The sequence below is a fragment of the Fundulus heteroclitus genome, chromosome 11 (assembly GCF_011125445.2).
Source record: "Fundulus heteroclitus isolate FHET01 chromosome 11, MU-UCD_Fhet_4.1, whole genome shotgun sequence".
Classification (NCBI taxonomy): domain Eukaryota; kingdom Metazoa; phylum Chordata; class Actinopteri; order Cyprinodontiformes; family Fundulidae; genus Fundulus; species Fundulus heteroclitus.
The window spans coordinates 34,303,350-34,326,949 of NC_046371.1; the positions used below are offsets into that span (position 1 = coordinate 34,303,350).

The window sequence follows — 23,600 nt, forward strand, 5'->3', positions numbered from 1 at the left end:
CAACCTTGATACCACCGCTGTCCCTTAATAACTGGAGACTGAGGCTACAATTCACACAAGCTCACCAAAATTTGACAAAAGCAGGTTGAAAGCATGATATCTGGCACAAAGAGTTCTTATTTCATATTTCCTTTGACATTCAGGTAGTAAGCTGGGTCAGCATCAAGTGCATATAACATGAAAGGCTTGGATCAATCCTGCCTTGTATCAACGGTTCAAGCTGCTGCTGGTGGTGCATTGGTACAGAGGATACTTTCTTCTCATACTTTGGGTCTGAAAGGTGTTAGCTGACCATGTTCATCTATTAATGACCACAGTGTAGCCATCTTCTGGTGGTTATTTCCTGCAAGATATTGCACCATGTCGTAAAGCAAAAATCATCTTAAACTGCTTTCCTGAACATGACAATGAGTTCATTGTGTTCCATTGGCCTCCATAGTGAGCAAATCTATTTTTGGTATTTGGTATGTGGTGGAACGGGGGGATTAATATCATAGAGATAATAATAATTACACATTTTCTGGTTGATTTTTAAAGCATACTCTGGGAAATCTTAATCTGAAACGGGTGCAGAGAAGGGTTTGCACGAAGCCTGCTGGATTTTGTTATACAATGGCTGGTATTTTGCCCCCTCCCTAGAAAAAACAAACAAAAACAAAAAAAAAAAAAAAATGTATGAGTGGAATAGTTATTAGCTGTTTTGCCACACCAGTGGGAAAGGATTGCTTGTGAAACAGAATCTGCATTTAAATATTACTCCACAGGCAGAAGAAATACTGACAAACCATATTGTTGGCAAGATACGCAAGAAAAACTGAAATTTATTCAAATATTTTGCAATACAAGCTGCTCTGAAAAAAAAGAAACATATCTATTTACAAGACTTCTGGAATGAATGCAGTGTACAGATACTCCTGAAGGGAAGCAAAAGTAGACCACCAGCTGGCTGGTGGATCATTCTGACAGGTATGTTGTTGTTTCATTCCTGGATTTTAAAACCAAAGAACTTATTTCCACATGCGTTCTGTTCTAAAACGCTCGAGCCGAGTTTTTAAATTAATCTAAAGTGAAGCGTGACATCTTGTGACACTCATAGGAAAGCAGTTTAGTCAAACCACTTAGCCTGTTTTATATAAGCCAAACAGTACATTGTGACTAATTGAACCGGTCAGCAGGTTCTTACCTATAACCTGTGTTGTAGCAACCAAGAATGAATTGAGTATGTCATTAGTGTCCTGGTTGTTAACAGGTCAGTTTGTTTTGCAACTCTGCAGTAATTTGCATTGCTCCCAGCAGACTGCTCTGCTCATTATTAAAATTGTGCCTGGGTGTTAAAAAATAATTGCTAAGCTTTTAGAACCTGAAACACTCACAAGACACTCCCACAGGGGAAAACTTGGAACTGTGACCAGGACCTAATCTGGCCTAGAAAGAAAATAGGGGCTGTGTAGTCTGCAGCCTGCCTTCTGAACAGGTACTCCATGCTGTTATCTTTCAGCACATGGCATGTATGGAGTCAAATTCACTGTATATCCCTGAAATAGCCAGCCAGCCAGCCAGCCAGCCAGCCAGCCAGCCAGCCAGCCAGCCAGCCAGCCAGCCAGCCAGCCAGCCAGCCAGCCAGCCAGCCAGCCAGCCAGCCAGCCAGCCAGCCAGCCAGCCAGCCATCCTTTACCTTCTGCTTATCTGAGATTGGGTCGCATGGGCAACAGCTCATTCTGGGAGACCCAAAGCTGTTCCCAGGTATAATGGGTTAAACAGTCCCTCCAGTGAGTTCTGGGTTACCTCTATGCAACATTTTGTTATACTTTTATTGTTTACAATGGCAGGGCTGCTACTTCTTTTACAAGCATGTTTCACAGCTTGTATTTAGTTGCACTTTTCCCTAAGGTCAACTCCCAGAAGAAATATTTGACATAAAGTAATTTTAAAAATAATTTCTTTAATTTCTTTTTGTGAAACGAAAAGGAGGGGAAAAATCGATTAATCGGATTTGGTATAATAAATTAGAGATTTTATTTTTAAGCCATGTTGCCCAGCCCTATAAGATATATAAACTTTTAATATTTGAATCTTCAGATAATATTTTCACACAGGCCAGTTCTTGATTTCAGTTAAATCGAAGCATTGTTAAAAATACCAGAACTCAATTTTATAGAGTATCAATCACTCAATCCACTTTATTTATATAGCACATTTAACAACAGAAAAAGTTTCCAATGTGCTGTACATAACAAAAAATAAAATAAATATAATCTAATTAAATAAAATAAATAAACTAAAAGGACACAGAGGACCACACAACTACACAGTGTTAAAAGCCAAAGAGTAAAAGTGGGTCTTAAGACGAGACTTAAAACACTCCACCGTAGAGGCAGTCCGTACATGCAGGGGCAAAGCATTCCAAAGTCTGGGGCCAACTAAAGAAAAGGCTCTGTCCCCTCTGGTTTTAAGCCTCGTCTTAGGCACTATTAACTGAAGATGGCCCTCAGACCTCAGAGCACGTGCCGGAGAATAAATCTGGAGGAGGCCGGTGATGCATTGAGGAACCATCCCATTCAGGGCTCTAAACACAAACAATAAAATCTTAAAATCAGTTCTAAAACGAACAGGGAGCCAGTGCAAAGACACAAGAATTGGTGTAATATGTTGATGTTTTCTGGTCCCCGTTAAAAGACGAGCCGCTGCATTTTGGACTAACTGCGGACGGGAGAGAGCTCGTTGGCTAATGCCTGAATAAAGTGCATTGCAGTAGTCCAGACGGCTAGAAATAAAAGAGTGTCAAACCTGCTCAAACAGGTTAAAAGATAAAAACGGTTTTACCTTAGATAAAAGACGGAGATGATAAAAACACGATTTTAAAACGCTATTTATTTGTTCGTTCAATTTAAAACGCTACCTATGGTGACAACAAGGCTGGTTACTTTGGAACGCACAAAATGCTTGAAAGGTCCTAAGTCAGAGATGGCCCTTCCAAACACCATCACCTCTGTCTTGCTCTCATTAAGCTTCAGAAAGCCAACCCTTGACATCACCCAGACAGTCAAGAAGCAGTGTCAGGGGGCAGTGGCTGTTTTTTTAGCAATTGGTAAATAAAGTTGACAATCATCAGCATAAAAATGGTACACTATACCATGTTTGGTAAAAATCTCTTTGAGAGGAAGGAGGTAAACAATAAGCTACATTTTTCAGTTAAATATCTTTTCCAGTTGCAACAGCAGTATTAAAATGTAGGAGGTTATTCTGTAGTTTACTAAAGTTAAAGCAGCACCGCGTCACAATTAGCCACTAGGGGCAGTAGACTTGTAACTTCCAGGTTTAGCGCCCCTGAAGGCCACTGGCAACACTGCCGCAAAATTAAACAGTCTCGCTTCGTGTTTTGCAATCTGATAGCAGACCGGTTGCTGCATAAGAGAACCAAAAATACGACTTATCAGGTGAGTGTCATATCTGTTTTGTTACAGCCGTAACCTAGAATGGGTCATGTGACATAACGTGTTTTAATTCTAGGAGTACGATTGTTTTCTTTTTCTGTCTGGAAGATATCTGTTATTTGTGAAATGGTGCGATTTAAACTCTTTAAACACACCTTTACCATTTTCATTTTGTTTTAAATTGTAAAAGCAAAGATTTTACATTTCATTTTTACAAAATGTGTAATAGAAATAATAAATAAATTTACCCGACCTGTCCAGGGTGTACCCTGCCTCTTGCTCATTGACAGCTGGAGACAGGCACCAGCACCCCTCATGAACCAACAACGAATAGACGTGTTAGAAAATGGATGGCTACATTTACTCAGATGGATAAAAACTACTGACATACTCCAAACTGTGAATACTTTGCAAACATTCATTATCAATGCTAGCGCAAAGTTAATTGCATTTAAGTCAGCACGTTGTTGAGATGTAATTTTTTTGTAGGATTCATTGGGGGTGAAATGCAGGGCTCTTTGATATTTATGCTTGGAAACCTTTCAAACATGTGTCTTGAATTTAGGTTTCTTGTGGACTTCAATGGAGCCAGTAATCCCGTTGAGGAGCCTGAGGAGTTACAGATGTGATACTCTTAGAAAAACCTCATGGTTACCTATAAAAGATCAGAATCCACTGTGTGAGTCACAGAAAACCCAAAGACAGAGAACGTGACAACATTGGAAATAATATGTTCTATAAATTATAAGTTATAGAGTACACATATAGATTTTGCACATCCTGCGATTAACTGTGTAAACCATCTTGGTAATTGTATTGTCATGAAACAAAATGTCTTTATAGGCTGAGGAAGCAGTTTTCTCCTGGTTGCACTGGTACCCAACCAGAAAATAAGCTCCCATTCTCACCATGCAAAGCTCAGAGGCTGTGAGACTCCAACATTTTCTCCACAACAGCATGTTGAACATTTCTCTCCTGTCTCCTGCCATTAAGAAAACAATTACTCTGCTTCCCATACCTCATCTAGGCCCACTGGCAGCAATCACAGGCACCATATGGCTGAATCCTGTACATCACCAACACGCTGATGGTAGCCTGCAGGCATGCTATTGTTCACCGTCTCTCTTTTCATGTACTGTCATGGCAGAACAAGGCTGTATGTGTTACCGCTGACTGCAGTGGGCATGTTTTCCAGTATGTTATCTTTTGTTGAAGGTAATCCTGTATATGCTGCTCTGTATTAAGAAAAACCTTGAGGTAATTGAGATGTAAAAGGTTTCCTGTACAATACTCACTTCAGGAAATGGAAGCATTTTACACTGTTGCAACCAGCTAATTGTTGTGTTTATTGCCTGCTAGGAAAAATGATAATGTAGAACAGGGATTTACTGGGCTTGATATATATTGTTATTATCATACATGACATATCCTAGTTTCCTCAACTTAATTATACCAAACGAAAATGTGTGCTGAATATTTCTTTGTGGATTTTATCATGTCACTGGTGAATAATTAATGTCCAGGATGTTTCAATGGGATCTGAATGGTACTGAAACTAGAGACTGCAGTGAATACAACCTAACTGTGAAATTATGGTACACCTGCAATTAATAATGCAACAATCAGAAATTTCCAATCTCTGGCTTTAGTAAAGAATTTTAGTGTGTTAATTTTTTACATTCACTGTACCCGTTCTTTATAACAAAATGACAAAAGTTTTCATACTTTACTATTTCTTTATTCAAGGACAAAAAAAGCCCTTTTTTCAACGTTGGAAGAGTTACTGTCACTGGGTTTACCTCTTTAACCTGATCCACCAAGGGACCATTGTCTGGGATCCATCTGTTGAAAGTCAAGGAATCGAAAAACCATGACTGGGGCCAAGCTGCCCACCAACTCCCCTGTGACAGAAGGCATAATATTAAAGCTTGTTAACTCTCTTTCATAGCTGGAGCCTTCAGCCTCCAAGGATCTCCTCCACTGGGAAAAATGGGAGGAGCAACATACATAGGGATGAAGGACAATAAGTGGGACTTTCAGAGCCACTGTGGACTAGATGTTCTCTATCTCTGAGGTTCAGAGTGATGACAGAACAACACTGTTGTAGTATGTGCTCAGTATGCATAGGAGGCCTTCGCTCCATTAAACTTGTGCTTACAAATGATTGGCCCTGGGTCCACTCCAGGGTTCTCTGGCTCCCTTTAACTTTGGTGCTTAATGAGAGGCCCTCTTGTCCCTAGTTATACTCTGACCCAAAAACAAAGTTGGCGGTAATTGGCCTTCTCTGGACTATTCCATGCGCAGTAGGTTTTCAATCACTAGCATTTTGAAAGTGAACATGAACTTTGTTTACAGATTACCACAATTAGATATAATGAGGGTTTCTTGTTTTCTGACTAAATATATATTTAAGTCAAGATGAAGGTTAAGTTGAAATCAAATATTGTGGGCTAAAATAAAAATAATACACTATTACCTTTTACTGAGTGCTAAACAACCTAATTCCCATAGCACAGATGAAATATTCAGCAAGGTATCCAAGGCAATTACGGATACTGTGCCACTGCATCCCCTTTGGTTTTCTTTGTGTGATTCCTTACAGGCTTATAGTAAACCCCTGTATTCAGCTCTGTTCTAGAGAGCCATTCATCCATTTTCTTGCCTATTTTCACAGTAATGCCCATCAACATTTTGTTTACCTGTAAAACAGTGTTGAGTCTGTCCACAAAGCCTCGATGATCTGTTCCCTGATCAGGCTTATTGAAGGGAAAGCCTTATATTACTCCTCTCAAGTCTCATGAAATGAAACGTGGGAAATCACAAATGTAAGTATTTTTTACACTTTTTAGCGTGCTTTATTTTTTTCACTGTCTTATTCAGCTAGCATAGTATGTTTTCCTGTTTTCTTTCCTGACCCAAAAGCTAAGTGATAAACTGAATCACATATAGATGTAAGCGAGAGCAGGCCAAACTCTAACATATTGATTTTGAACAAAACAAAAAAATTGCCATAGCTGTCATGATCATTGGGTGTTTGGATTTTGATTCGCTTATTTTAGGATCAGGTCGTCTTTAGTTAACTATCCTTTTTATTTGTACATTGAGTATTTAGTTAGTAGATTCTGTTAGTTTCTTTATGTTCTTCCCTTACTGCCCCAGTTAATTATTCTCCCAGTTCATTAGCCACCAGTTAATTAGTAGATCACGTTTAGCTGTGTTTCCATGTTTATCCCATAGCCTGCACCTGTTCTCTGCTCTGTTTAGGTCCTTTGCTTATTTTGCCTGTGAAAATTCTCAATTATCAAGGACCCACCCGTCACTGTCCTGGGTTGTTAGAAGCTATAGCTTGGTGTGAGTAGGTGTCGAAACAGTGTGAACAAACAGATCTGGCCAATATTTACGTTCAAGTCAGATTTGAGCCAAATCCACATGTGGTCCTGATTCCGACTTATATCTGTTCTTTTTGAATGTGACTCCAGTGGGAACAACCAAGGTGGATTTGATTAGACTTTGACGTCCCTTTCCATCAATATTTGTCACAACTTTGAAGTGATAGCAGTCAGCAAGATCTATAGCATCCACAGTTGCCAACTTAGTGGCCTTGTTTTTATTTTAGTGACCTTTTTTTAAAAAGCGACCTGTGACAAATGTAATGACTTTTTTCTGTTATTGGAGACTTTGACGACTACACCTGAAACGCCAGTTGTCCTGCAGTTGCTGTCCTGAGCGAGCAGTGTGTGCTGCCATGAGCCCCACCCACTTTCCAATCACTGTAGCCAGTCTCATAGACGGTTGCCTTGTCCTACAGCAAATCTTACTTGTAGCCAGAGCAGAGAGAGCAGTGGGGAGACCCACACTGCAAACGAATCACGCATGTGCAAATTTCTGCTGATCCCGCCCTGGAGTACAAAGCGGGATGTAAATATATATATATATATATATATATATATATTTTTTACTGACCCCATTACCACACTAAAATAAATCCATTTTCTTTGTAGTACTTAATATATTGAATCCTTATACGTTGGGAAGTCTTTGTACTTCCCAACGTTGATATGCCTGTCCTGTACATTCTGGATCACATGACCAAATATGCAAATTAGGCGATGACATCATCTAGCGACCTCCAGTAACTTATAGAACAGCCAATAACTACTTTTCTTGCTCAGAAGTTGGCAGCTGGGACAGCAGCTGCGACACCAGTTCACAGTGGAGGGACAGTGAGATGTTAGACCTCACAAAAATATATGGGGCAAAACCTCCATTCAAGCCAAATTGCATGGTTCCATAACAACTGTTTGGATGAGGAACGTGGCTCATGGTCATGCAAAACACACAGAGGCTTTCACTCATTGCAATCCACTGCATTGCATTTCAACCGGGGGGGTGGTTATCTGTCTCCGTTGCAATGTGATTGTGTCCTGCTTTAGGGGTTGAGAGGAGAGGTGCTGATTTACATAATTAAAACATCCTAAAGTTCTTGATCTATGTAAACTTGGCTGCATCTCGGTATCCAAACAGACTTCTGTGCTAAACTGGTCACCAAAGTAAAATGCCAGAATACTCTCTTTTTATTGGTGTGTTTCCCCTCAGCACCAACTGACACAATGAATGACGTCCATTGGAGGTTTATAACCATAACACCCATTTCTTCCATGTTTCATGGACCAAAGCATGCTGGGCTTGACGTCATTGTTATTATTCTTTTGCAAACTGCAAACATTTCACATTTCACAATGGAGTCAGAAATAGGCAACAATCTAAAACTAATATGAACAACCTTGCAAAAAAATAAATAAATCCGGATTTCAGAAAGAAAATTGCAATTGGGAATTAAGACCTGTAGTGTGAACATAACCTATATGACCTGAAGACATTTACACAACCTCTGACATTAACAGTACTTTACATCAGAAGTTTGCCATCCGGTGGAAGAAGTTCAGTGAACTGATGGGGCTATATAGTTTAAATATTGGTCTGTGAAGAATTATGAGGCTCAACTTTTAATCTCTTTTTAAATCCAACAAAAGCAGTCACAATTATTGATACTTGTCTTTGGTACTTTATATTGGCAAGTCATATTAACATCAACTGAAATATAATGATTATGGGCAACAAGGAATGGTTTGTTTAGAGATGCGCTAGTCAGTAGGCCAACTTTCGTTTGATGGGTTCTGATTAGTCTAAAATGAAGAAATCTGAATTTGCACTCGTATTCATTTAATGGCTCAAAACTAAAGATCTCTGGTCAGGTAGGCAGTGGTAGATAAGGAGTCTGGGATAAATAAGATGAATAGCTGGTACAATCATAATCTGCAGAGCACTATGCAACACCTCTCCCTCCTGGTTAATTCCATCTTCATATTTATCCTCATATCGGTAACACTTATTAAGGCCAGGTAAATAAAACAAGTAAAAAAAGTAACCTGAAGCTACACAGACATTTCCACACAGCCACTACTGTTAGCATACAAAAACGTGTACACCTAAGAAACAACATACAATCTGGGCCTTGATTTGAAGAGAGAACTTTTACGTTGTTTACATTTTTTTTATTTTTATTTTTTTACATATGAATGTGCTCAAAGGCAACCAGAAACTGTTATTATAAGCCTGATCAGTGCATCTCTAATTGTTTTTCTAGGTTTACGTTAGATTTTTGTAATTTTCCAGTTGAAACCAGTAACAATATGTTGACTAAGTGCTGGCAGCTGTCTGGATCCATACATTATTAATGCCCAACAGTCATAAGCCCGTTTTTCATGACCCATTTAAAAGAGAAACACCTTGTTTGTGCATGTGTGTATATACTTTAGGTGTAGTATGTATCAGTGAGCACTTCCTTTATTTAGCCCCCCCTGATGTCAATGTAGGAGTAAAAAAATAATCCTGGTCCAAGACTTTATCCCTTTGTCTCTATTTTTCTAACTGTCACAAAACGGCTGCAGGCTGTACATCCGCTTCATGGTGGAAGCTCCCCTTCTGTAAAAATGGTCTTTGTGATTGTAATATATTAGCTGGGGCTATACCCCAGGTTGTGGTGGTTTTCCAAAGACAACAAAATTCTAGTTGTTTATTAAGACGAGCTCAGGCTCATTCATATCACCCAAAGTCGGGTTGATGGATGTTTTTTGTTCAGAAAGTTACTATTTAGGAAGGTTTTCACTGGCAGTACAAGAAGCTTAATCATCCTTTTATACTAAAGCAAACGAAGGAGGGCAATGTCAGATCACCAAACACTTGGCTGGAGCCATTACTTTGTTTCTGATTCTGATAAAAAAGGCTTAAAAAGGTCCATGCTTCTATGCTAAAGAGAGGCAAAACGGATGATTGCCCAACTAAAATAAAACTGTGAGAGTTGGTGTCAGGGCGACCTGGGAGTCTGTCCTCTATCTGTTCAGATCAGTCCCATTAAACTGAACAAGCAGCCCAGTTCTCCACTCAGCAAGCTGTGTCTTTGAAAGCACCGTTGTCCTGGGGCGGGGATTGCATAAAGCCTAACCTTGTAGAAAATGACATTACAGAATGTAGAACTATGCTAATACCTTCGCCATTGATCCACTTACTCTTATTCAATCTGGGATTATATAAAAAGTAAATGCTAATGTGTGAATTGAAGGTTGTAACTTAATTGTTTTTGTGGTAATCAATGATTATTGATTTATATAATGAATGTGAATCTGGATGCCAAACCACTCTATTCTATCTTAAAGTAAACAGATGGATGGAAAACTTAATCCACAAATAATTCATGTGAATCCTTGCAGGTGGTTTAGAAAGGCCAGTAAAACCCTGGTGGTTTATACACTGTTTGAGGGTTTTTGTGATTGACAATCAGTCAAAATCACAAAGCATTTGTGTCTAAAATGTTTAATTAAATAACTTATATAGTGCAACCATGCCCACCGGCAGGTTGGATTATTTAATATTAATATATTTAATATTAATATATTTATTGAATAGTCTTCCCAAATGACCTGGGAAGACTATTTCATAAATATTAGAAATCTCTGGCCCTCTGTTTATGATATTATGAATTTATTTTATTGCCACCTTACAATTAAAAACCCTTCGTGGCACAAGAAAGTCAAGTGTAGGGATTTGGATCTGTACGACGTTCTGCAGCTGAGTAGTTACTGTGCAGGTTAATCATTCAGATGTTAGGGTTTATTTTATGAGACACACTGGCAATTTGTAAATATTTCAGGATGCACTTTATCAAATAAAACATATAATAATATTTTTAATTATAAAACACTGTATTTATGATTTTACCATATAACTGATTTCAATTTTGAGTAGATTCTTCAATTTGATTACTGCATTGAATAACAAACCGAGACCTCAAAAATTATATTGAAATAATGATTTGTTTGATATATTATGCCCAGTTTAATTCAATTTATTAAATATACCAAATTAAAAATGTAGCAATTTTGTCATGATGCAGCCTGGATGGCTGCACTCTGAGCATTTCCTGCCTCCTCCTTTCCCAGTGCAGCCATGATTAGGATCACCTGTCAGGCTGCAATTAACTATGGACTGGCCCCACCTGCTCACACCACTATATAACTCACCTCAGTCTGTTCCTCGTTGCCGACTTGCCTTGAGTCATTACCAACACCAAGCCTGTCTAAGTCCAGTTCGCGTCTGTCTCCTTCACCTCCAAGCCTGTCAGTTCCAGTTCTCATCTGTCTCGTCTTGCTTCTCGTCTGTCAAGTTAAGTACCTGTTTGCTGCACTGCTGGATTTGCTCATTCGTCTTTGTTGTCCTCTGCTCTTACAGTCCTGGTTCCGCAGCAGCCCAGCTCCTTCGGATTTCTCTCTGCTGCCTTGTGGGATTACCGCTGCATCTGAGTCCAAGGAACTCTGTCAAAGCTCAGTTTGGATTCATCTGTTGCCCCGTCATCCAAGGAACTCACTCGCTGCTGTACCACAGGGATTCACAGCAGTCCACCTCCAGATCCTGTCAGTATCTCCCCTCCGTTCCTGTCAGCTCCTGCACCCTTCAACTCCCGTCCGATAACTTACTCTGGTTCTCATCATCCACTACCCACTGTTTGCAATAAACTCTCAAAACCAGCTCTGTGTGTGCGTTCTGTGTCCGCACACACATGATTGACAAATGGATCCATGACAAATTTATTTAGGAAAAAATAAGAATTTTATTTTTTTGGATTCATTTCAGTGTTCGCTTTCTACAGCAGGAATATCATCTAGAAACGGTTCCAAACAAGATTACTGAAACATCAGTGATAAAATGTATCAATCATGTCTTCAAAAGGTAAATATAATAAAAAGAATTCTACTAGTTGCAGAATGTCATGGGTGGGGTTCCGGCGGATTATCCTGTCCCTGACCCATCTTAGGCTGTCAGCTGCCCTGAGTGCAACAAATTAATCTTATGTTGTGCTTAGACTCCATAGTCTAAAACTCTAATAGGCATCATAATCCAAATTCAATTTTTTTTATTTTTACTTATAAAAAAAAAAATTACCAGACAAAATATTTTTGTTATGTGCCAGGAGCTGGACCCCAAGTGCAGAAAACCAGGCATGGGGGGAAGGTGCAATCAATAGTTTATTTAGTCCTTAGGGGAGCAGGGAGAGGTGGCGTCTCTGGAAGCAGGGGCAGGTTGAGGAGGAAGGCAAGCTCACAAGAGTAGCAGCTGGAGATGTGGGTGGTGTGGCTCGGTTGCAGGAGGCTGGTGTGGAGCTGGATCCTAGGAAGACAGCACAGATTACGTCATGGAAGAAAATTGCTGTAAAGTCTGAAAAGATTGCTTTCTCTAGAGAAGAATGCTGACAATCTACCAACTAAGCGGTGACCATCTGGCTGCGAGTACACAGGAGGCCAGACTTTAAATACTGCTCCAGATGATCAGACTCAGGTGTGTGCAGCCAGCTCCTCCCCAAGCCACACCTATGAGAGAGAGAGAGAGAGAGAACACCACATATCACATCATATCAGACTGTTTGAAAGGACAGATTAAAAAGGCCAGCTGTTGGTTGTGATGAGGATGAAAATAGAAATGTAAACTCAAAACTGATTGAGAGCTTTGTGTTCTATCTTTATGTTCTTTCTTTGTATGCAAAGAAAACTTCGAAAAAAGTAGTAAATAATACTTGCATTTAGCTTTTCTTACAATTTGATTAAATGTCAGTGAGGGAAAAAGGATATATGTTTATTTATAGTGTACGTCAACATCTGGTTCAGCTGTCTGTAGCTGAACCAGGGATGTTCCCTGTAGGATGTCTCTCCTTAGCTTTACCATTACATGCAGCGAGTTGCAAAGTTCATACTTCTACAACCAGATAGCATGGCTTCATACCCCAGGATACAACATTGAGCCTGTTAAATGTGCTTGTTCACATGTGCATGAAACATAAGGAGATATTCCCATGGCCCAAAGACAAACAGTTTTGTTTAATGCAGCTTGAATTTTTTGGTTTTCTCTTAGCGTCTCTACTGTGAATCTTTAACATCCACCCACTGTGGTCAGACATGGAAGTAAGAAATGTTCACTCGCTTTTACAATCTGAAGAGAAGCATATGTTTGCATTTTACTGTGTCTGGAACATATTGGGAATAAAGAATTACAATCTCATGCCCAGGTGTCTTAATGGGCCCCGTTTATTAAAGAAACCCCACCTGCACACTCTGGCACAACTACAGCCACTGGTCTGCTTTCTGGCGTACACTTTCTGTCAAATTAGCAGAAGAGCAATATTCTAACCCAGCTTTAATTAGAATAGGTGGAGCTTGGGCTCTCCCTGCACAGTGTTGAAGAAAGCAGCTAAATTGTCAAACCAGTGGGGTGTCTGATGGAGAGACACAAGAGGCTATAGATGGAAGTCCAGTCGCTGAACCGACGGCATGGAAAGAATCATGAATCTTTGTGCTGAAGTAATTACAAGAACTGCCGAAAAGACAATCTTGAGTCATTCATCCTCATAAAAGTAATGTAACCCATCTAATTGTTATTGGACTTAGTGGTAAACTGTGTTTTATTGGTGACCATATCTCATCCAGATGTGGAGTGGAAAATTTGACAAGTATGAGACAGAATAATAATTTTCTTTTGACTCTAAGAGCCACAGGAAACATTTTACCAGATGTGGCTCGAGTGGATCTAATATAGGCCAAATGCCTTCACACTTTGGGTCATGCAAAGTAGCTTGACATTTAAGGCGCAGAGGCTGCGTGTAATTGGAACAGTGGCCTTTTGTTGGCTCCTCTCCTATCACTCTCATCAGGGCTGAGCCAACAGGGAAGCTCAGTGAATAACCAAGGGCCAAATCAGACAAAACTGGGCAGATTCATTAAAATGTTTACTTTTTTGTGGGAGGAGATGGGCCTTGGAGGATAAAAAGCAAATGGTTCTATCTCATTGAATCTACAGATTTTGAAGTTATACTGCATTATTAAATGTTTCAGATCAATAAGTTCTACTGTCAGATAAAAATAACCCAAGAACACACAAAACAGTGTCTCTCAAATTTGTTAAAGGTGCGTAGCCACGTTATTTTACTTATTAATTAATTAATTAATTAATTCATCTATATGTCAGTAGCTCACTCTGGTTGCATACAAATACTTTATGAATGATTATCACGTATTAGTTGTTATTTTGGTGTTTTATGCTTGCTCAGTTTGTTGGTAAATTAAGCCTTTTATGTTTATTTATGACTTTAACGGTAGTACGTACTGCGAATGCGCAAGCAGCTAACGGCTATTTGCTTCTCCCAGCGAAACAATGAACAATGGCCCCAGATTCAGAGAAAGAAAGCACAAAAAATATGATTCCAAGAGTAAATAGCCGTTAGAATACAGTATGAATGTTGGTGTTCACTGAAGCGGACACTAAATCTGCTGAGGCTCAGATGTGACCGCAGAGTTGATTGATGTGAGTAAAATGTTTTGTAGGTTTATTGAATTAATAATGGTTGGTCATTGATCACGGCGAGCTGCCGCTTTATTGCGAGGCAGTGCAAAGGGTCAGGCTCAGTCCGGCATTATTTACAATTGATTTACAAATTAAGCAAACTGGCATTATGATAGTTCTGCGATACTGTCGCTAGATGTTGCCATGTCTGTCTATATTTGTTTATCGTGCCCTGTGCTTGGGCTATTTTTGTCCACCAAAAGGCCCATCAAAACATTAGTAAGATGGAGGCTTGAGGTATGTAACCGTATTTTATCATGATCAAATGATTTTTGGTCTTTTTTATAAGCATATTACGTGGCTATATACCTTTAAGGTAAAAAAGCTGTCTGACTCAGCCAGACCCTATGTGAAAAAATAATGTTCTTGTGACCGCTTCCCTTGTTTTATCAAAAAGGAACTGATAAACACACTAAGCTCAGATTCACCAGTACGTTGTGCCATTTCACACTGTTTTAAGTTATTTAATGTTTAGTAAATAACTCTCGGTCTGTTAGTATTGTCCAGTGAATATCAGCCCAAACGGCTGATTTCTAGACAATAGTTGAAAGGGTGATTTGAGCATTGGCAATCTTGTAACAGCAAACTCTGCACACATATGGAATAGATGAATGACAATTTCCTGTATACCCCAGCGCTCTCAGGTTTTCTGAGCCCTACAGCGCTCCCCAGTGGGTTTCAGAACTCTTCTGGGGCCGTCAACCCCCTGTTCGGCCACCTGAACACCCCTTAGTTTGGACTCTAGCCCGCCGTCCTGAGCCTCCCTCCGCCCACCCTGGGTGGGTTGTTTTGATTTTGTGGACTTCTTTTGGTCATCTGGAATCCGACCTTGAGTGGTGGGGGGTGGGGGTCCCCCCATGTATTTGGTCGTAGTGAGCAGACCAGACAACACAAACATTATCCCATTGGGTTATAAAGCCTTATGGGACTAAAGTTTGTTATAACCGTAAAAACACACTCAAACACATCAGCAAAGCTTTGTTTCCAAAATGCTAGCGGGACTAGCGTGTTAGCTCAGTCAAGCTTTAAAAACACAGTGAAAACACATTAAGTAAACCACTTTAAATTATTTGTGTCTGTTCGGTTGACTTTGGGCTTCCAGTGGGAGTAGGGTGAAGCTCGTTCTTTGGCCCAGTAGTTATGGTTGATTCTGGGCTGGACCAATTACAGCAGCTGAGGGCAGATCCCACCCCCCCTTCCTGGGCCACTGCTGTCAATCAATTATATGCAGCCAGAGGAGAACGGAGAACAACAGGGAGAACGGCAAAAGACAAACAGGAGTCACCGAAAAAATGTAGTTAAAAAGAGGTAAGCCCTTTAGGCAGATGCTGGCAAATGTGTGAAAATAACACAGGCTTTTGCTGGTGGCTATGGTGGAGCGTCAACCTCAGCCAAAGGTGCCGATGTCAGAGGCGGCTGCCTGCAATTGTTACACAGTTTTCTGCGACCCTCATATTCTGCGACTCCAAGGGGCTCTGATCAATTATAATACTAAGTTTTATTCAAAAAGGAATAATGGCTTAATTTGCTTGATATTGGTTCAGATATAAATCCAGTTTTGGTGTAGTTTATTTTCATTGTGTTTGCTAATTCTCAACATAGTCAATAGTTACACTAAGGCCATTTAACAATTTAGTTTCTACAATGCTATAGCTACTTGTGATAGTGACCTTAGTGCTTAGAGCCAATCTTTAACCCGAAGTTACAGATCTGACTTGCCAATTTCCCTTAATCCCCAACATGCCAGAAGCTGTTCACCTGGTCGTTATTAGTTAGGTAGTTAAATATTTCAGTGTTTATTTGATATAAGTGCACTATGCAGTACATTTTACCTCAGAAACAGCTAAAACATAGCAGAACAAAAATGTTAATGTAAAACCAAATGATTAGGCTGTTATTCATCATTAACCTACACTTTGCCAGGAGATATGATGCTGCTGCATTTAGTTTAAATAAACTAATGTTTTGGTCTTTTATATATAAATATCCTCTTTATTCTCAAGTCATCTTTTTATCTCATTGTTTTCCCCAATATTCATCAGCAAACTCTTGTGGACATTAATTACCTTCATTTTATAATGTGGACATTTTACCATTCAATCTAAAATACTTTAAGTCCCTTTGCTAATTTCTCAGCCTTGATGTCATAACTATCAAATGTCATGCGTATAGTAGGTCACCCTACTTGTGCTTGAAAACAGTAAAGCTGAACAGATTGCCTTTGTCACAAAATTGTGTTTATTGAACAGTAATTTAGCCATCATATTACTGATTATTGTATTGCAGGTTTTTGTGACCTTGTTATCCTCAAAATGTCAACAAATTGTCTCAATCCTATTACACCAGGTTGATCCACTATCCCCACTGGAGCAGTGTGTGGGACAGAAGATTGCACATTAATAAGTCTTAATGCACAAAACACTAGGTGGAATAAATATGAGAATGAGGTATCTTGTATATATATATATATATATATATATATATATATATATATATATATATATATATATATATATATATATATGTATATATATATATGTATGTATATATATATATATATATATATATATATATATATATATATATATATTAGGGCTGGGCAAGTTACCGCGTTAATTTTGCGTTAATCCATTAGACTATTAACGGCGATATTTTCTTTAACGCACATTAACGCATGTTGCTTATTTATCCTTATTTTGTGAAGGTCTGTTGCTGCGGTGTAGGGGTTTGAATCAGAACAGTAGGTGGCGATAATGCGCCAATAACCTCGCTGTCAGCCAAACCTCGGATTCAAAGAGGAAGAAAGGTGCTGGCCGGAAAAAAACAAAGCCAACATGCGGAAGGCGGTGTTTCCCGCAGGAATTTGCTTAGGCGAGGCGGTGAGTTGGCGAACAGAACAAGTTTTGTGGGGAGCGGAGCGGGGTCTGCATCAACGCCGTCGGTGAAGTCGCTTCTCGTTTTTAAAGTATCCATGTGTTTTTGCCTGTTTTTCCCTGCCATTCACTATATGCACGCGAGAAAGCAACAACAAAAAACCGCGTGTTAACGTCAAATAAACGCAAACAACGCAAGCATATCGAGTTAGCAAGCATTTCAGTTTAAAGTTCTTCCAGCATCGAGTATGACAGAAACAAGTTAGTTGTAACCACTGCCAAGTTAAACTTTGGTATTGAACATAAAATGGCATTGCTGCTCCCTGCTGTTACCTCAGAAATTGCCTGTTTTTGGTAGATTTTTTCCTCATAAAGAGAATTCCCTGTCAGTGGCAATAAGCTTTAATTTATTATTATTGCTATTTTTTGTTTTACATGTTTAAGTTGAGCTGTACACTAAATATGTGTTACTGATAAGTGCTACAAATGTTACAACACTTTTGTTCATATGGCAGCAGAACATTAAAATAAAAGTGCTCTTTACACTACTTTTGAATTCATTCTTGGAGTTTGTAAATACAATGCGATTAATTGCGATTAATCAGGTAAATTATGCGATTAATCGCAATTAAATATTTTAATCGTTGCGCAGCCCTAATATATATATATATATATATATATATATATATATATATATATATATATATATATATACCACAGCACCTTCTTCAACATGTGTGCTGTATTCTCTAGATGTGGCAGAGTTTAACTGGGGCTTCTTATGTAATAAATGGCTTTCTTTTGCCAGACTTGTGAAGTCATCTAGCTGACAGATTCTTCCATCTGAGCTGTTGACCTCTGCAGCTACTTCCGAATTTTCATGGTAGCGTTTAGGTGGAAGGCCATCACTCGAAACACACTCAAAAGATGAACCCGGGCAGCTATTCCCTTAGTGTTTCAGGTTATCACATAAAGAGGTGTTAGTGGAGTTAAAAACAAGTAATCATGTAACGTTCAATAGAAAAGTTCAATATAAACAAATGTCTTTTTTTATGTGTTAACTTGAAAGGAAACGTTAACATAAAGCGAACAATCGCCCTGGTTCACATTTTTTGGAGTTCTCCCTTTGAGGCCTTCAAGCAAGAGTTACGCTGAAATTAAATGACACAATTTTTGCTAATTACAGGAATCCTAAATGAAAGTTGTTTTGTACTGGATTTTATCCAGGGGTCTGATCGAGGACTGATTTGCAATTGCACACACCATTGTCAGATTTGTATTTCTAATCTGTAAGGTTTTTACCAAAAGTGTATTTAGAATTTTCCCACTACTACACAAATATGTGGCTCATAAAATCCCAGTAAAATATATTGAATTTTGTGATTGTAATGTGAGAAAATGCACAGAAACTATAAGCTTTGGTCTTTGCCAGTTGTCATGAATGTCAGTTAGTTTATGTGAGATGACAGAACAAAACTCGTCCCTAACATGTTTCTGTATTTGGGGTGTATTTAAAAAAAATCCAATAACATTAAACACAGCATTATAATTTTAGGAGGCTTGCCATTATATTAAAGCTACCAAAGGATTTTAATATCTTAAGACTAAACAAAGTACACTTGACAGAACCTAGGCTGCAGAGCTGTATTGTAGAATTTTTTTTAATATTAGAATCTTGTTTTCTCAGCACATCTGTGGGGAAAACAGCGGAAGCCTTGTACCATATAAATTATTTAAAGTGTAAATCCACAGCTCAGAGCACTCTTCATCCAGAGGCTTCAGCAGCTTTTCCAGCTAATGCTGTGTGAACACACTCTGTAAAATACGCCACTATTTCCACTGAATGTCTGGGTTTCAGGGTTGTTAGACAGCATGACCCTGTAATCCCCGCTTCTCACTTTAAACAGACCACCAATTACATTTTTTACAGACTGATCCACTTCTGTCGCTGGTCTCACTTCTGTTCACTCTGTCAATCTAAACTGAGATCCTGTGCAGATAGCCCCATTGGGGCAATCAGAATGATATCCATATTATTTAACAAGTATCATATTAAATTACTTGCCTGGAAACAGCTCATATAGCTTGCCAAAAAAAAAGCACTGACAGAGTCCAGAGGCTGTCACAGCAATGAGTCTAAAGAGAAGTTGGTGAGAGGACAGATGAACTGTGGGGACCATAATGAGATCTATGTATAGACTACAGTGATCAGGACTCTGCAAGTATCTTACGGTTTCACCTCTTAACTATCACATCTAATTGCTGGTAGCTAATAAATTAAAACAACAGGTATGGGTCTATACTGCCACAGAACATGACCAAATCAATATTGTCTACTTTGGCTGAAGGCTTAATCACCTATACTGCCTGACCCGACAAAATGGAAAGCCCATTGTGCTGGGCCAGCAGTTTTTCTCCACTCTGTTCCACTTTGACCTTGCTAAAGCCAATAAACTTCACTTCACTGGTGTCTTATTCAGGCGACCAAGACCAGATAACACATGTAATAGTTGCGTCCATCCCCTCTATTGATGGGAGTGCAGAGCCACAGCAGGTATTAATAAAGAACGGGTGCTTGACTGAGGCAGGGCAATGATTTTGCTTGATACAGATATCGATAAGAAACTCAATAGAGACTGTTTTCAGGAAAGAAAAAAAACTGGCCAGCAGTATTAGCCCTTTGTCTGCCTAAGCTTGTGTATGCTTTGGCTGATAGCAAGACAGAAGTGACCCAAGAACATTGAGCCACTGAATCCTGAGTGAGGGTCCGATTTGTCACTTGACTGCATTTTTGGAAAATGCTTTTCAGGCAGGATTTACTTGCTCCACAATAAGAACTAAGCTAAGTGCTGCTCATTTACTTGGTTTGTCTGTGTATTGGAGCACATAACTTGCTGAACATTCTCCATGTTTAAACTGTTTGAATAAACAGAAGCTCTCAGTTCCTCTGCTCCTTTCTATTTTAGGTAAGTAGGACAACATTATGTACCTGTTTAGTCATACCTATGTTGCATGCACTCATCAGGCATAACATTATGACCTCTGAGACACATTTAACAGTTGGTGAACATTTTGTCCTCAAAGATGACATGTTAGGATTTGCATAAAGAGGCAGAAATGCATACGGTAAAGTAAAAAGAGGAGACGAGGAAATGTAAAAAGAACAAAGGCTTGTGTAAGGAAAAGGCAACACAAAATATATACATTTCTTGACAAAAACACATGTCTAAGGAAAATGAAAAAGAAAATATATACATTACTTGATATAAATGCATGTATAAGAAAAAGGGAAAACAGAATATATACATATTTTTTGCCTTTATTTTTAATTATGTCGGTTTTGGTCCTCCATACTAGGAACACTGTCTCATTAAAAGTAGGAGAAAGCACAGAAGAAAGTGTGATGCATATCCGCCGGTAGAATTCTAACCTGCAAGGCTCCATGTAAATGTGCAACACATTTTCCTTTTAGCTGATGCCGTTTTACTTATCCTCTAGATACTGGATCTATTACAAGGACCAGCAAACCAGTACACGTATCAATCTGCGGCCATCAAGACAAAAACAATTGCATATTGGTAAACCAATAATAAGAGCTATCATGATATGTAATTTTTTCTTACTTTGTTAGAAAATGAAATCCATAGTCTGTCTTCCTGTGTCTCTTCAAATAAAAGTTGAGAAAATAACTGTATGTGTGCCATCATGCATGTTCTCTTTTTTACTTGCCTGCTTTTTTACCTGAACTTTAAGATTACGCAGGCATTGTGAGAGTTTGAAAAAGAACACAAATTGGGAGCGCTGACGTCTCCCTTCATAAATCAATGTATGTGATTTAGTGCCTTTAACACAAATTAGACATATTGCGATGTTTTTTTTTTTTGTTTCTGTTCCTTATGTTTTCACCTGGCTGTAAAGCAAAATTTGCCACAGGGGCAGTGAAAAAGTAAAGGGAAGTGCCCCAAGACAACATGCATTTCTGGACTTAAACCTTAGACAGGATTATCAGGAGTACACACGGTACTGGACAGAATATGTTCGAAATTGATCGCTGGCTGCAGCACCCTGAAGCATCAACTGTTGTCCAGACAGAGACGATGTGGCTTGAAAAAAACAGGAGTGTATTGTGAGGGGGTATGACAACAAACCTGTTACTCTGATCTCATTCTACTGTGCAACTGAGCCTCAACATAAAGTCTGCTGCTGGAGCAAATCAGACAAGGCATTTGTGGAGGACAAAATGCCACACACACTGTGCAACATGTTCATGGGATGGGATGGGGATTGACCCCCTTGATAAATCCATTACAAGGTACAAGTACTACATAAAGTCAAGGAGGTGGTATCACTACCTGTACTGCATCCCATTGTGCTCCACGTCATTAATGCATGACTGATTTACCACCAGCCATGGCTGCAAGGTGCTTGATGTCCAAGAGCCACTGAAACAAAGAAACTTCAAGACAGAGGTTGCCACTGGCCTGGTCATTTTGTATCCATCACAGAACAATTAATTGCCACCTCCACCACCCAGGAAAGTTTGTACTTGATTTCAAGATGATCTCCCCACTGACAATGTCACACACTGGCCTGTAAAATGTGACAATATTGCACATGTCACCTTGAGAACAGCAGTTCAAACATGGTATTAACATTACATAATTTTTTTTTCTGTTTGTGCAAATTTTTTTAATGTGCTCATGTTGTTTACAGTTTATCACATACATCTGATGTTCAGTTTTCTATTGTAACATTGTCAAAAATGCTACCAACATGAGACAGATTTGTTTTGAAGAATTAGCTTCTAAACAAATACAAGCAATACTATGATCATCATGCATGTTATGCAGTTGCAAATAAAGACCTAATTCTGTACTAATAATTCACTGTGTATGCTTAATGTGACATATATGTGACATTAAAGATATATGCCATTGGATGGAGCTAAAGCACAATCTTGCCTAGTGCACCAAATTGGCTAGATTTGTGTTCCATCCAACAGATGAGTTACTGTTGTAACGTTCCTGGCACTGGGGCTGTTAATTGCTGACACCTGTTCCAGCTCCACCTCACCAGTATAAAGGTCCCGTGCCTTTCAGCCTCCAGTGCCAGAACGTCTCGAGCCATCCCGGTGAGAACTTCCAGCATTCTGAATAACCTGTCTGTCCGTCTGAAGCCCGACCTGTTTTTGCCCTGTTTTTGAGCCAGCTCTGCCCTTCTCGGATTCTGTCTGCCTGCCCTGAGTTCTGCCTGTCAGCCTCTGGATTCGGATTGCCCACCCGTGTTCTGACCAAATCAGCCTGTGAGTACCTGAGATTGCCTGTCCCCTAAACTGCCTGCTCTTTTGGATTTTGACTCGGACCTGGACCTGGAACCTCCTTTCGGATTACCCTCGGAAACCTCTGCCTTATCTATCGACCTCACGCTATCGGACCCGGACTGGACTAGGACAAACGGCCTTGGATTATCCTGCACGGACTCTGCCGCTCTCTGGAGCCTGAAGAAACCCCGACAAGCCCACTCTCCACCAGGTTAGTGATCTAGCTTCTAGTCCATAGTTCTATCTGGCTCCGCTGATCACTAACCTGTCGTCTCGCCTCCAGGAGCTGCCAGCCGCTGAGCGTGAGCCGCACGAAGCAAGGGCCGTGCAACCCTTTCTTTTAAATAAAATATCAAAGCGTCACTGACCTGTTTTCGGGTTGTCTTTTGGGTCCATCCAAATTCATAACAACTGTAGCTCAGATATCTGAAGAAGGGAATTTTATTGAGAGAAATGTATCTGAATACATAGTTCATTGTAGTTTGTTTAGCTGATGGAGCAGCATAGCTGCAAATCAGCTATAATGTGCTCTACATCAAAACAAAACAAAAAAATTGGTTTTGAGTTAAGGGTCTTGCTCAGGGACACAGAGTGCAGGCTGTGGGGATCAAACCGGGTACTTGCAACCTTCTCAGAGCACAAGCGTGCTGCTCTAACCACTAGGCCAACACCTCCCCCAATAATTGAACAACATTAATCTCACAATGGAGAAATTCACTTCACAGTGGGCTGCCACTGTGCGGCACCTGGGGAGCAATCGGGGGTTAAGGGTCTTGCTCAGGGACCCAGAGTGCAGGCTGTTGGGATCAAACCAGGTACTTGCAACCTTCTCAGGGCACGAATGCACTACTCTAACCACTAGACAACACTCCTGTTAGCAGTGACACCATCAAGGGGTCTCAATGGCCAAGTCAGAAGAGGATTTGCATCTAATGTGTCCCCCTCAGAACTCTCTTTATATCTCTCTTATTTATATGAAAACCATATCTTCTATCAAGCGGCGATTTGTTGCTTTCAAAGTTTAGA

The 23,600-nt window shown here is 39.6% G+C and overlaps 1 long non-coding RNA gene across 1 annotated transcript; it reads left to right on the forward strand.

The window, feature by feature from the left end:
* Positions 1–22,306: 22,306 nt before the first annotated feature.
* LOC118564472 lies at positions 22,307–22,937 on the forward strand. The gene is made up of 2 exons (XR_004931869.1): positions 22,307–22,785; positions 22,858–22,937. It is a non-coding gene; the product is annotated as an uncharacterized LOC118564472 (long non-coding RNA).
* Positions 22,938–23,600: the final 663 nt, after the last annotated feature.